Source organism: Chrysochloris asiatica, unplaced genomic scaffold, assembly GCF_000296735.1.
Source record: "Chrysochloris asiatica unplaced genomic scaffold, ChrAsi1.0 scaffold00077, whole genome shotgun sequence".
Classification (NCBI taxonomy): Eukaryota; Metazoa; Chordata; class Mammalia; order Afrosoricida; family Chrysochloridae; genus Chrysochloris; species Chrysochloris asiatica.
Window position 1 is genome coordinate 14,321,258 of NW_006408595.1, and position 10,646 is coordinate 14,331,903.

Here is a 10,646-nt window from a genome sequence, read left to right on the forward strand (position 1 = left end):
CGGTGGCTGGAGCTGGGAGCCAGTGCCTCCCCTTTCTGCTGTTTGAGATGAATCAAACAGGAAGCAGATGTAACCATGGCAGCGGCAGCTCGAGCTCCCTGGGGGTGGGAAAGCACGTCCTCTCTGGCTCCTTGCCCCCTACTCCAGCCCCCCCCCCCCCTTTACCCTTTGGTGTCTCTTCACGGATAGAGACTCAGCTGAATCCTGAGGTAGGAGGTACTGGGACCATTCTGAGTTTCGTGTGCCTGTGGGTTCTAGTGCCCTGGAGAGCCTCGCTTTCCTCTGATAATGAAAAGCAAAGGGTCCTCCAAGCCCTAGCTGCTTCATGGGGACATCCAGACCACCCCTCAACCTCCCCTGCCTGTCTTTTGTGAAGAGGGACACAGCTACTTCCTCAGGGTGGCAGGCCTAGAGAGTCTGCAACAACTTCCTGTCCCCCACAGCCTTCTCCTTACAGCTCGACCTGCTCGGGCACTGCCCTGCCCTACCCACTTAGGGAATTCCTTACCTGGCAGTCCCAGAGTGCCAGCCCCCTAGTCTACACTACCCCAGAGTTTCTCAGGTCCTGAAAACCCTCAAAGACAGAAGCTTCATGTTCACTTTCACTCCCCTGGTCCATAGCTCCAATCCCTGAAATAGGAAGTTCATCACAATGTCTAACCTCCTATCTAATCATACTTATCATCAGCAAAACATCCTGAGTACTCAAGATTTGAGGCTCTACCTGCAATATGGGGCGGGGGGGGGGATAAGAATTCGGGTTCTGCCTGAATTCTGCCATAGTCTCCCACCTCTTGTCTCTGGAGCCCCTCTCAGACCAGTTGCTCCCTCTAAGCAGCCACCCTGAGCAGGTCTTTCTCAAGGGCCAGTACTTGCCCCAACAGGAAGCATGGTCACTACCCCAGGGCTGCCTCCTTCTCCCCTCTGAGGTTTTACACTCGTTCCTTGCTTCTTGTCTTTCCTTTAGGCCCTGAGCTCTCCTCAGTCAGACCCTACCTCCCCATGTAGCCCACTTCTGCTTGCCCACCTCGTTCCTCTCAGCTAGAGGTGTGCCTTCCTCAGCTCCCCTCACCCGTGCTTCCAAAACCACTCAGCCCCGTCCCAAGACGGCCAGCAAGACTGCATCCATACCTTGAGTGCCAGTTACTGTGCTAACTAACACACTGTGCTTGCATGAGCTCACTCAGTCCTTACAGAACCCTGCAGTATTTGCATTTATAGAGCCCGATTCTTATCCTCATTGTACAAAATGAGGAAACTGAGGCTTAAAGGAGTTACCAAGTTTGCCGAGGTCACAGATATGTCAAGTTGAGACTCCAGATCCTAAGCTCTTCACCTCTACACGGCTACATACAGCCTGTTCAGCCCACCTCCTGTTGGGTCCTGGGGTCTGATGGCCTGGCCATGACTCCCAGCACCAGCAGGTTTCTACGAAGTATGCAGTGCTCAATGCTCTATCCAAAACCAGCAACTAAAACGAAAATAAAGACAAAGAGAGCCATCTCTGCCTTGTGTTCCTCACATGTTTTCTTTGACTCCAGGACAAAAAGCACCCTTTTCATTCTGTGTTTTCCCTGCTTTTTAAATGTATGCTTGACTATTTTACTGTGTTTCCTGTAAGCTACCTCCAGCAGGGTATATAACTAAACAAACTAACCTCACCAGGTTGATGTAGAGGATCAAACGCCATCTGTGACAGTTCTCTGGAAACTGTCAAGCCTTGTGTAAAAGGCAGGTTGCATAATCAGAACAAGTCACCCACCAAGTGGGTCTTCTGGATGAATTCTCTCCAGGCCTCATATACATAGGCAGGCCTAGGGCAGCTAAAAGGGATGTCAGCACCCACCTTCACAGCAGGTTCCGGGGAACTAGGAACACAGCCAGATCACCAACAGCACTCCTCACCTGGGATGGGGAAGGTCAAGGCCACTTCAGAGACTCTGGCATATACCAGGGCCTGAGAATGGGACGCTTAGGCAGAACCAACGAGGCACTGCAGATAGGACTATGAATAGCAACAAGCTACAATGCTGGCACTCACAAGATGCTACATTAATATTGACAGTAAATACCCCCTACGTCCTCATCCCAATCATGCCCTGGGTCCTTCTCGTTTGTCTGTTGATTTTGTAGGATAGCAGAGGTTTATTGGGGAAATCTTCCAGGTGCCCCATTCCCTGTTGCAGCCAGAACTGCCCTTGAGATTTGGCCAGTAGGAGCTCTTTCCAGATCACAACTCCAGCTGGAGTGCTCACAAACATGAGGGAACTTAACTGCCGGATGCTCGGTTCTGAATATCTATTTGGACAAACCACAATTACAGGCCAACTGGGTATTAATGAAATGAAAATTTACTGTAATAAAAGGTGGAGATTAGTGACTAAAAAGACAGTGCAGGTATATGATGATTTTCGAAAATGAACAATGATCCACATATAAAGGCAAAGATACATTACTAAGGTATTAGGATACTGGTCTCTGAGTGATGGGGCTATGAGGCTTTAAATTTTTTTTAATGTTTGCTTGTCTGCATTGCCTAATTATCAACAATGTACATGAACTGCTTCTATAATAACATTCTTTATCAACATGGTTAGGTGTCCAACAGCCAGGTCATTATGCAAAAATTGGCATTATGTGAAAATGAAGGATGACCACATCAGATCACAAAATGGAGGATGACCTTATCATTCTATAACCACTAAATTGCATCATTATAGGGGCGGGGCTTGATGACAGACTAGGCAGAAAGGCTGTGAGACCCTCTTCAGCAAAATCACGGAAAACTGGACAAAACAGATTCAGAGGATGGTCCTGGAGCTTTGAGTTTTAGATAAAGAGATAAATAAGTAGTTTCTTATGGATCAAGTGCTTACCGGGAGGAAGATTTGAAACAGAAGCAAGAAAGGAGGTGATTTCTGATTTAGGGCAGCCAGTGTGTCCCGCCACAACCATTTTAAAGGGAGTAAGCAAAGTCAGGGACAAGAGAGTATTCCCATTGCAGAAACCTGCTGGCAACGTGCAGAGACAAAGGGGAAAAAGTTTTTTCTTTTTCTCTTTCTACTCATCTCCTCTCTGGTAAGCAGAGGTAAGGCCTGTACAAGTAGACACCCCCAGGAAAGGTTCTGTGCCACATGGTTCCCACAGCTGGGCACAGAATCAAAGTGGGAGGAGACAAAAGAAAGAGCCAACTCCAGCAGTCTCTTCCAAATTGGGTCTGGCCAGGCCTGGGCAGGTTCTCACTAGGAGAAACAGCTGAATGGACTTGACGTTAGATCAGAAAAGCACAATGGAACATCGTTAAATTCTCAGGCAGCTTTGATGGCAAGAGTCCATTAGGTGAAGCTAAACAATTATTCTTAATTTTCTGCGGCTATTTCATGACTGTGTTTTATTATTTTATAGTATTTATCATTGACCTTTTTTCCCCAGTTTTTTTGCTTTATATTGTTGTGTGTGGGGTGTTTTTTTATTTTTTCTGGCTTTCTATGACTTTCGTTTTTAGTCTTGTTTTTTGATCCTCCTTCTCTCTTGTGGGGGCACTTTCTCTTCTTGCCTCATCCAACAGGAGACAGCAACTGCAGCCATATAGCCAAGCTACAATTACACCCTCTAAAACCTCACCAATTGGGCAAGAGCTAATACCAGCTGCTACACACCACAGCAGTGTTCACAACCAACACCAGCTAAAAACACTCTGAATTTAGTACTAACAGTGAGCAGAGAAGCCCCTCTCCTGATCTCACCTATCAAGAGGCAATTGGAGAGTGCTTAAGAATATACCACCATACATTTATATAATTAATACAAATATAACAACATCACATTGCATAAAAAACAGCAGAAATTTCTGTTCATGACCAGAAACAAGATAGAGTAGCTCAAATAATAAACCAAGAGGAAGAGCTAGAAATTGCTTTGGAGGGAGAAGAGGCTTTGCAACTTCCTGAAAAAGAATTCAAGAGAATGCTATTGAGGTGCATCCAAATGTTCCAAAGAAACGTCAAGGAAAATAAGGAAGAAGTCAGAAAAGTACTACAGGAACAACCAAACAAAATAGAAACAGCATTGGAGACAATACAAAACCTGTTACCAGAAGTCCAGGGATCAATACTAAAATATCAGAAACAGACAATAAACTGCAAGGGCAAAGGAGTAGAACTGAAGGAATGGAAGCCAGAATTAGCAAGCATGAAGATAAATCTCTCAATACTGCTAAGGTAGAAAAACAAGCTAAAAAAAAAAAAAGAATAGAAAAAGCCTGAAGAAAGTCTAAGATTCATGTAGGACAATATGAAGAGGAATAACCTAGAGGTAATTGGAATTTCAGACCAGGAAGAGATAAGGAAAACCACAAAAGAGATAGTTGAAGAGCTGCTGGAAGAAAATTTCACTAACATCTTGAAAGATGAGAAGATAAGCACCCATAAAGCTGAACAAATCCCAGGCAGGATAGGCCCCAAAAGAAAATCACGAAGACATGTCATAAACAAACTCTCCAAAATTAAAGATAAAGAAAGAATCCTCAAAGCACGTAGGGAAAAAAGAAATGTTACCTACAAAGGAAAACTAATAAGATTAAGCTCTGTTTCTCAGCAGAAACCATACACACAAGAAGGCGATGAGAAGACATACACAAAACTCTGAAAGAAAAAGACTGCCAACCAAGAATCAAATACCCAGCAAAGCTGTAAATCAAACATGATGGCAAAATCAGAACATTTCAGGATAAACAAATTAAGGGATTTTGTAAAAATCAAGTCAGCACTTCAAAACATATTAAAGGACTGAGAACCAACAAGAGCAGCCAACAACCAGCAATTGACATATGTGGCAACACTACCCAGAATTCAGTTCCGATATGGAAGAGTCCAGAGCACAAAGAAACCACAAGATTGAAAATAGGGGATCTGGGAGGTCAGACTATGATTAGGACAACTACAATGCAAAAGAAGGTGAAAGTACAGTAACAGAGATCCAGGTGGTGAGAAGGTCATATTAATTTCAGGATAAAACAAACTGTTTTAAAATAAGGAAGAAATTAATAAATTATAAGGTAACCTCACAGAAACTTAACACATCCCCACCTCAAAGAAACTTAACACATCTCCACATCAAATCAGGAAAAGGAAAACCCAAAAAGATTTTGGAAACATTAAAGTTATTTAGAAATTGGCAAGAAAAATCACACACACACACAATGAACTCAGCACTGGAAAGCATGCAGAACAAAAAAACCAGCAGCGCCACAAAAAAGAAAATAGCAATTTAATTCATACCTATGGTTATGAATCGGGCTGCTAATCTCATGGTCAGCAGTTCAAAACTACCAGCTGTTCCAAGGGAGAAAGATAAGGCTTTCTGCTCCCGTAAAGATTTATAGCCTCGGAAACCCTGTACAGGGTCGCTATGAGTCGGAACTGACTCCACGGCACATAACAACAACAACAACATTGATAATTACACTGAATGTCAATGGATTAAACGCACCAATCAAGAGACAGAGAGTAGCAGGATGGATAAGAAAACAGGGTCCTTCGATATGCTGTCTACAAAAGACACACCTTACACACAAAGACAAAAATAGATTAAAAATTAAAGAATGGAAAAAAATATACCAAGCTAATTTCAATAAAAAATTAAAAGTGCCAATATTAATCTGTGATAAAATAAACTTTAAGGCAGAAAAACAGTATAAGAAACAAATAAATTAATTACCTCATGATTAATGGGTCAATTGAACAAGAGGACATAACCATAATACATATATGCTACCAATGAAAGAGTCCCAAAATACACAAATCAAACCTTAATAAAATTGAAGAAAGAGACAACTCTACAATAATAGTGGGAGATTTTAATACATCACTTTTGAAAACCAACAGAAAGAAACTCAACAAAGACACAGAGGAACTAAACACCACAATCAACCAACTTGACCTCATAGATTTGTACAGAGCATTCAACCCAACACCAGTACAATACACATTCTTTTCCAGTGCACATGGAACATTCTTCAGAATAGACCATGTGTAAGGCCACAAAACAAGTCTCAACAAATTTTTAAACATCAAAATACTACAATGCATCTTCTCAGATCACAATGCTATAAAATTAGAAACCAACAATAAAAAGATCAAGGAAATAAAATCAAATACATGGAAACTGAATAAGACCCTGCTTAAGCTACTGGTAGTAGAACAAATAAACAGTTAATTTTAAAAATTCCTAGAAACAAATGAGAAAGAAAACACAACATATCAAAATCTTTGGGACACAGCAAAAGCGGTGCTGAGAGGGCAATTTATAGTAATAAAAACACATCCAACAAGAAAGAACCAAAATCAACATATTAACACAATATCTTCAACAATTAGAAAAAGACTAGCAAAGTAAACCTACAGGCACCAGAAGAAAAGAAATAATAAAGATTAGAGCAGAAACCAATGATAGAGAAAACAGAAAAACAACAGAAAGAATTAACAAGATAAGAAGCTGTTCTTTGAAAGGATAAACAAAATTGACAAACCATTGGCAAAGCTAACAAAATAAAAGAGGGAGAAGACATAAACAACATGGGTAAGAAACCACATGGGTGATGTCACAACAAAATATCACCATTTTAATGGAGATTAAAGGGATAACAACAGAATACTGTTAAGAGCTGTACTCCAAACAAACTTGAAAATCTAGAGGAAATAAAAACACTTTTAGAAAAACGTGACTTATCTAAATTTACACACAGTAAGGTAGAAACCTTGAACAGACCTATAATAAAATAAGAAATTGATCAGGTCATCAGAAAACTCCCAACCAAAAACAGTTCAGGCCCAGATGGTTAGGTGAATTTTACCAAACATTCAGAGAAGAACTGACATCAATTTTACTCAAACTATTCCAGAATACAGAAAAGGATGGAAAACTTCCTAATACATTTTATGAAGCAAGCATAGTCCTTATACCAAAACCAGGGAAGGACATGACTAAAAAAGAAAATTATAAACCAATATCCCTCATAAGCATAGATGCAAAACTTCTCAAAAAACCCTAGCCAATAGAAATCAACAACATACAAACAATAACAACAACAAAAAAAAAACATCATGACCAAGAGGGATTTATACCAGGGATGCAAGGATGCTTCAATATTAGAAAAACAATCAACTTAATACTCCATATAAATTTGTTTTAAAAAGGAAAAGAACCACATGATCATATCAATTGAAGCAGAAAATGCATTTGACAAAATCCAACACCCAATCTGATAAAAATACTCAACAAATTAGGAACTGAAAGAAAATTCCTTAACATAATTAAGAGCATATATACAAAACCAACAGCCAACATCACTCTCAACAGAAACTGAAAGCTCTCCCTTTGTGAACAGGAACCAGACAAGGATGCCCTTTGTCACCACTCCTATTCAATATTGTGTTGGAAGTCTTATCCAGAGCTATAAGGCAAGAAAGGGAAATTAAAGCCATTCAAATTGGCAAAGAAACAGTAAAACTCTCTATCTGCAAATGATATCATCCTACACATAGAAAATAGCAGACTCAGCAAAGAAATTATTGGAACATGTGCTAAAGAGATAGAAAAAATTATCACAAACTTTATATGGAAAGGAAAGAGACCTCAGATAAGCAAAGCAGTGTTTAAGAAGAAGAAAGTTGGAGGCCGCTCACTCCTTGATTTCAAAATTTACTACATGGCCACAGTGGTCTAGTATTGGTACAACTGAAAGATACATAGATCAATATAACGGAATTGAGAACCCAGAAGTAAATCCATCCATATACAGTCAACTGATCTTTGACAAAAGGCCAAAATACATACATTAAATGGGGAAGAGATAGTCTCATCAACAAATGGTGCTGGCAAAACTGGGAATTGATTTGCAAAAGAATGAAACAAGACCCATATCTCACACCATATACAAAAACTAACTCAACATGGATTAAAGACCTAAATGTAAATACTGGAACTATAATGATCATCAGTGAAAACAAAGGGACAAACTTAAGGGTTCTAATACATGGCATACATAGAGTATCAAACATTATAAGAAACACACAAACAACAGAAGACAAAAGAGATAACTGGGTCACACTAAAAATTAGAAATTTATGTGCATCAAAATATTTCACCAAAAGAGTAAAAAGGGAGCCCACAGACTGGGAAAAACTTTTTTGCAGCAACATACCAGACAAGGGACTAATCCCTAAAATTTATAGGCAACAACACCTCTACAAGAGACAGATAACCCAATTAAAATATGGGCACAGGACACGAACAGACACTTCACCAAGGAAAACGTTAAACATTTAGGCAGTCAACAAATATATGGAAAATGTTCACGATCATTAGCCATTGCAGTGTTATTGTTAAGTGCTGTTGAGTTGGTTCCAACCATAGTGACCCTGTATAGGGTTTTCAAGGAGCAGCTGGTGAGTTTGAACTGCTGACCTTGTGGTTAGCAGTCCAGTGCTGATCCTACAGCACCACATCAGGAGTCCATTAGAGAGATGCAAATCAAAACAACAATGAGATATCATGTCACACCAGTATTAGCAGCGAAATTTAAAAAAAAACAATAAACACTGATGAGGGAGTGGAGAGACTGGGAACCTCTTCCACTACTGGTGGGATTGTAAAATGGTCCAACCACTCTGGAAAATGGTTTGGAACTTCCTCAGAAAGTTGGAAATAGAAATGCCTAAAAATCCATCAATTCCTCTACTAGGTATATATCCACAAGAAATACGAGCCAGAGCATGAGTAGGTATTTGCACACCAATGTTCTTAGCAGCACTATTCACAATAGCAAAAAAACAGAGACAGCCTAAGTGCCCATCAATGGAAGAATGGATAAACAAACTTTGGTACATACTATACTATCTTGAAGAATAACGATAAAGCTGCAAAACACCTCACAATATGGATGAACCTGGAGGACATTATACTAAGTGAAATTAGTCACAAAAAAATAAATATTGCATAAGACCATTATTGTAAAAGCTTAAAGAAAGATTTCCAATCTAAAAGAAAAATTTTTGATGGTTACCAGGGGTGGGAGGGAGGGGTTAGTAATTCACAGGTTAGGGGGTAGACATAATATACAAGGAGGGGGAGGACAATACACAAGAAGAGGGAGAGTGGTAGATGAACAATGAAAAAAGGAGAAGGTTTAGAGAGGTATGCACAGGCTAAATGGGACAGAGGTAAATAGTGATGTATACACAACCTTAAGGAGCTCTGGTAGTGTAGTGGTTATGAGTCAGGCTGCTAATCTCACGGTCAGCAGTTCAAAACTACCAGTGGTTCCATGAGAGAAAGATGAGGTTTTCGGCTCCCGTAGAGATTTACAGCCTCAGAAACCCTATACAGGGTGACTATGATTCAGAACAGACTCAGAAACCCTATACAGGGTGACTATGGTTCAGAACAGACTCCACGACACATAACTAATATGACTACCACACAACCTTGGAACAACAGTACTCATGATACAGGGATCAAAACAGAGTCTGAATGGGTAAATGAGGGGAAATAATGTTAAGGGGCTTGACTGTCTTATGGATATTGGTTTCCCCTGCCTACTATTGTAAAACAGGCATTTAAGTGTGATAGAAATGAATATTAGGAATTATGTCTACAGAACACTTGTAAGCCCATCTTCAGCCTATAACTGATTGAATTAGCTAAAAGGGGAATTAGAATTTGCCCCAGGGAAATAGGTTTCTTGCTAAGCATTTGTGGAGTAGGTGGCCTTAGGTGGAATCCTGAGCCCCATTTAGAACTTTCTGAGGTGGGACATTCCCACTTGAAAAGACATACACACCAACCCAGAACAGCTAGAAGAACAGAAGATACTTCTTGAAAGAACGATCTGCAGGGGAAAAAAAGCAGACTGCTTGGCTGTTAGAATCAAACAAGCTGTTTGATTTAAAGCCATCAAGAAAAGTCAGCTCACTGGGCAAACCCCCTTCTATGACTGAAACTCAAAGAAAGCCCACAAACAATCTAATGTGCTCGCTGGTGACCACCCTGGGTCTATTTGTGAGTGAAAGTACGGGAAATGCAGCAATGAAGACATGGGCTGAGTTGTCCACGTTCCATTGACACCTGTTGACCTGAGAGAGAAAGAGGAAGGGCTGGCTGGTCTAAAGTTTAGGGAGACATGCGAACTCCCAAGCCCATCGACACTGACCTAGCCACTGGCATCTAAAGCTGAGAGTAAAGCGGCCAGCTGGTCTGAAGTGAGGGAAAGGCGTGTGAGAACTCCCAAACTTGCAGACAGGACCTATTTGACCTAGCTTGGATGGCTAGCTGACCAAAACTTAACCAGATGAAGATAAAGAAGTTTGATTCAGGGAGAAGTGTAAATTGCTACAATTTGATGAACTAGGCCTTTCCTTATGGATGCAATTGTTCAAAATTCCAACCAAAATAGAAGGATTCTTCATATCAAAGATCAAGTTTGCCTCCTCAGTGCACTGGGTTGACAGGGATGGGCAACATAGACATTGGTTACCAAAAATGGGGAGCTATAAAGGCACAAAGTGGCAGTCTTACATGCTTTCATGAGTATGCTTAGTTACAGAAAGAAGGGGAAAAGGTTGAATCCCCATTGAATAACTTTCCTC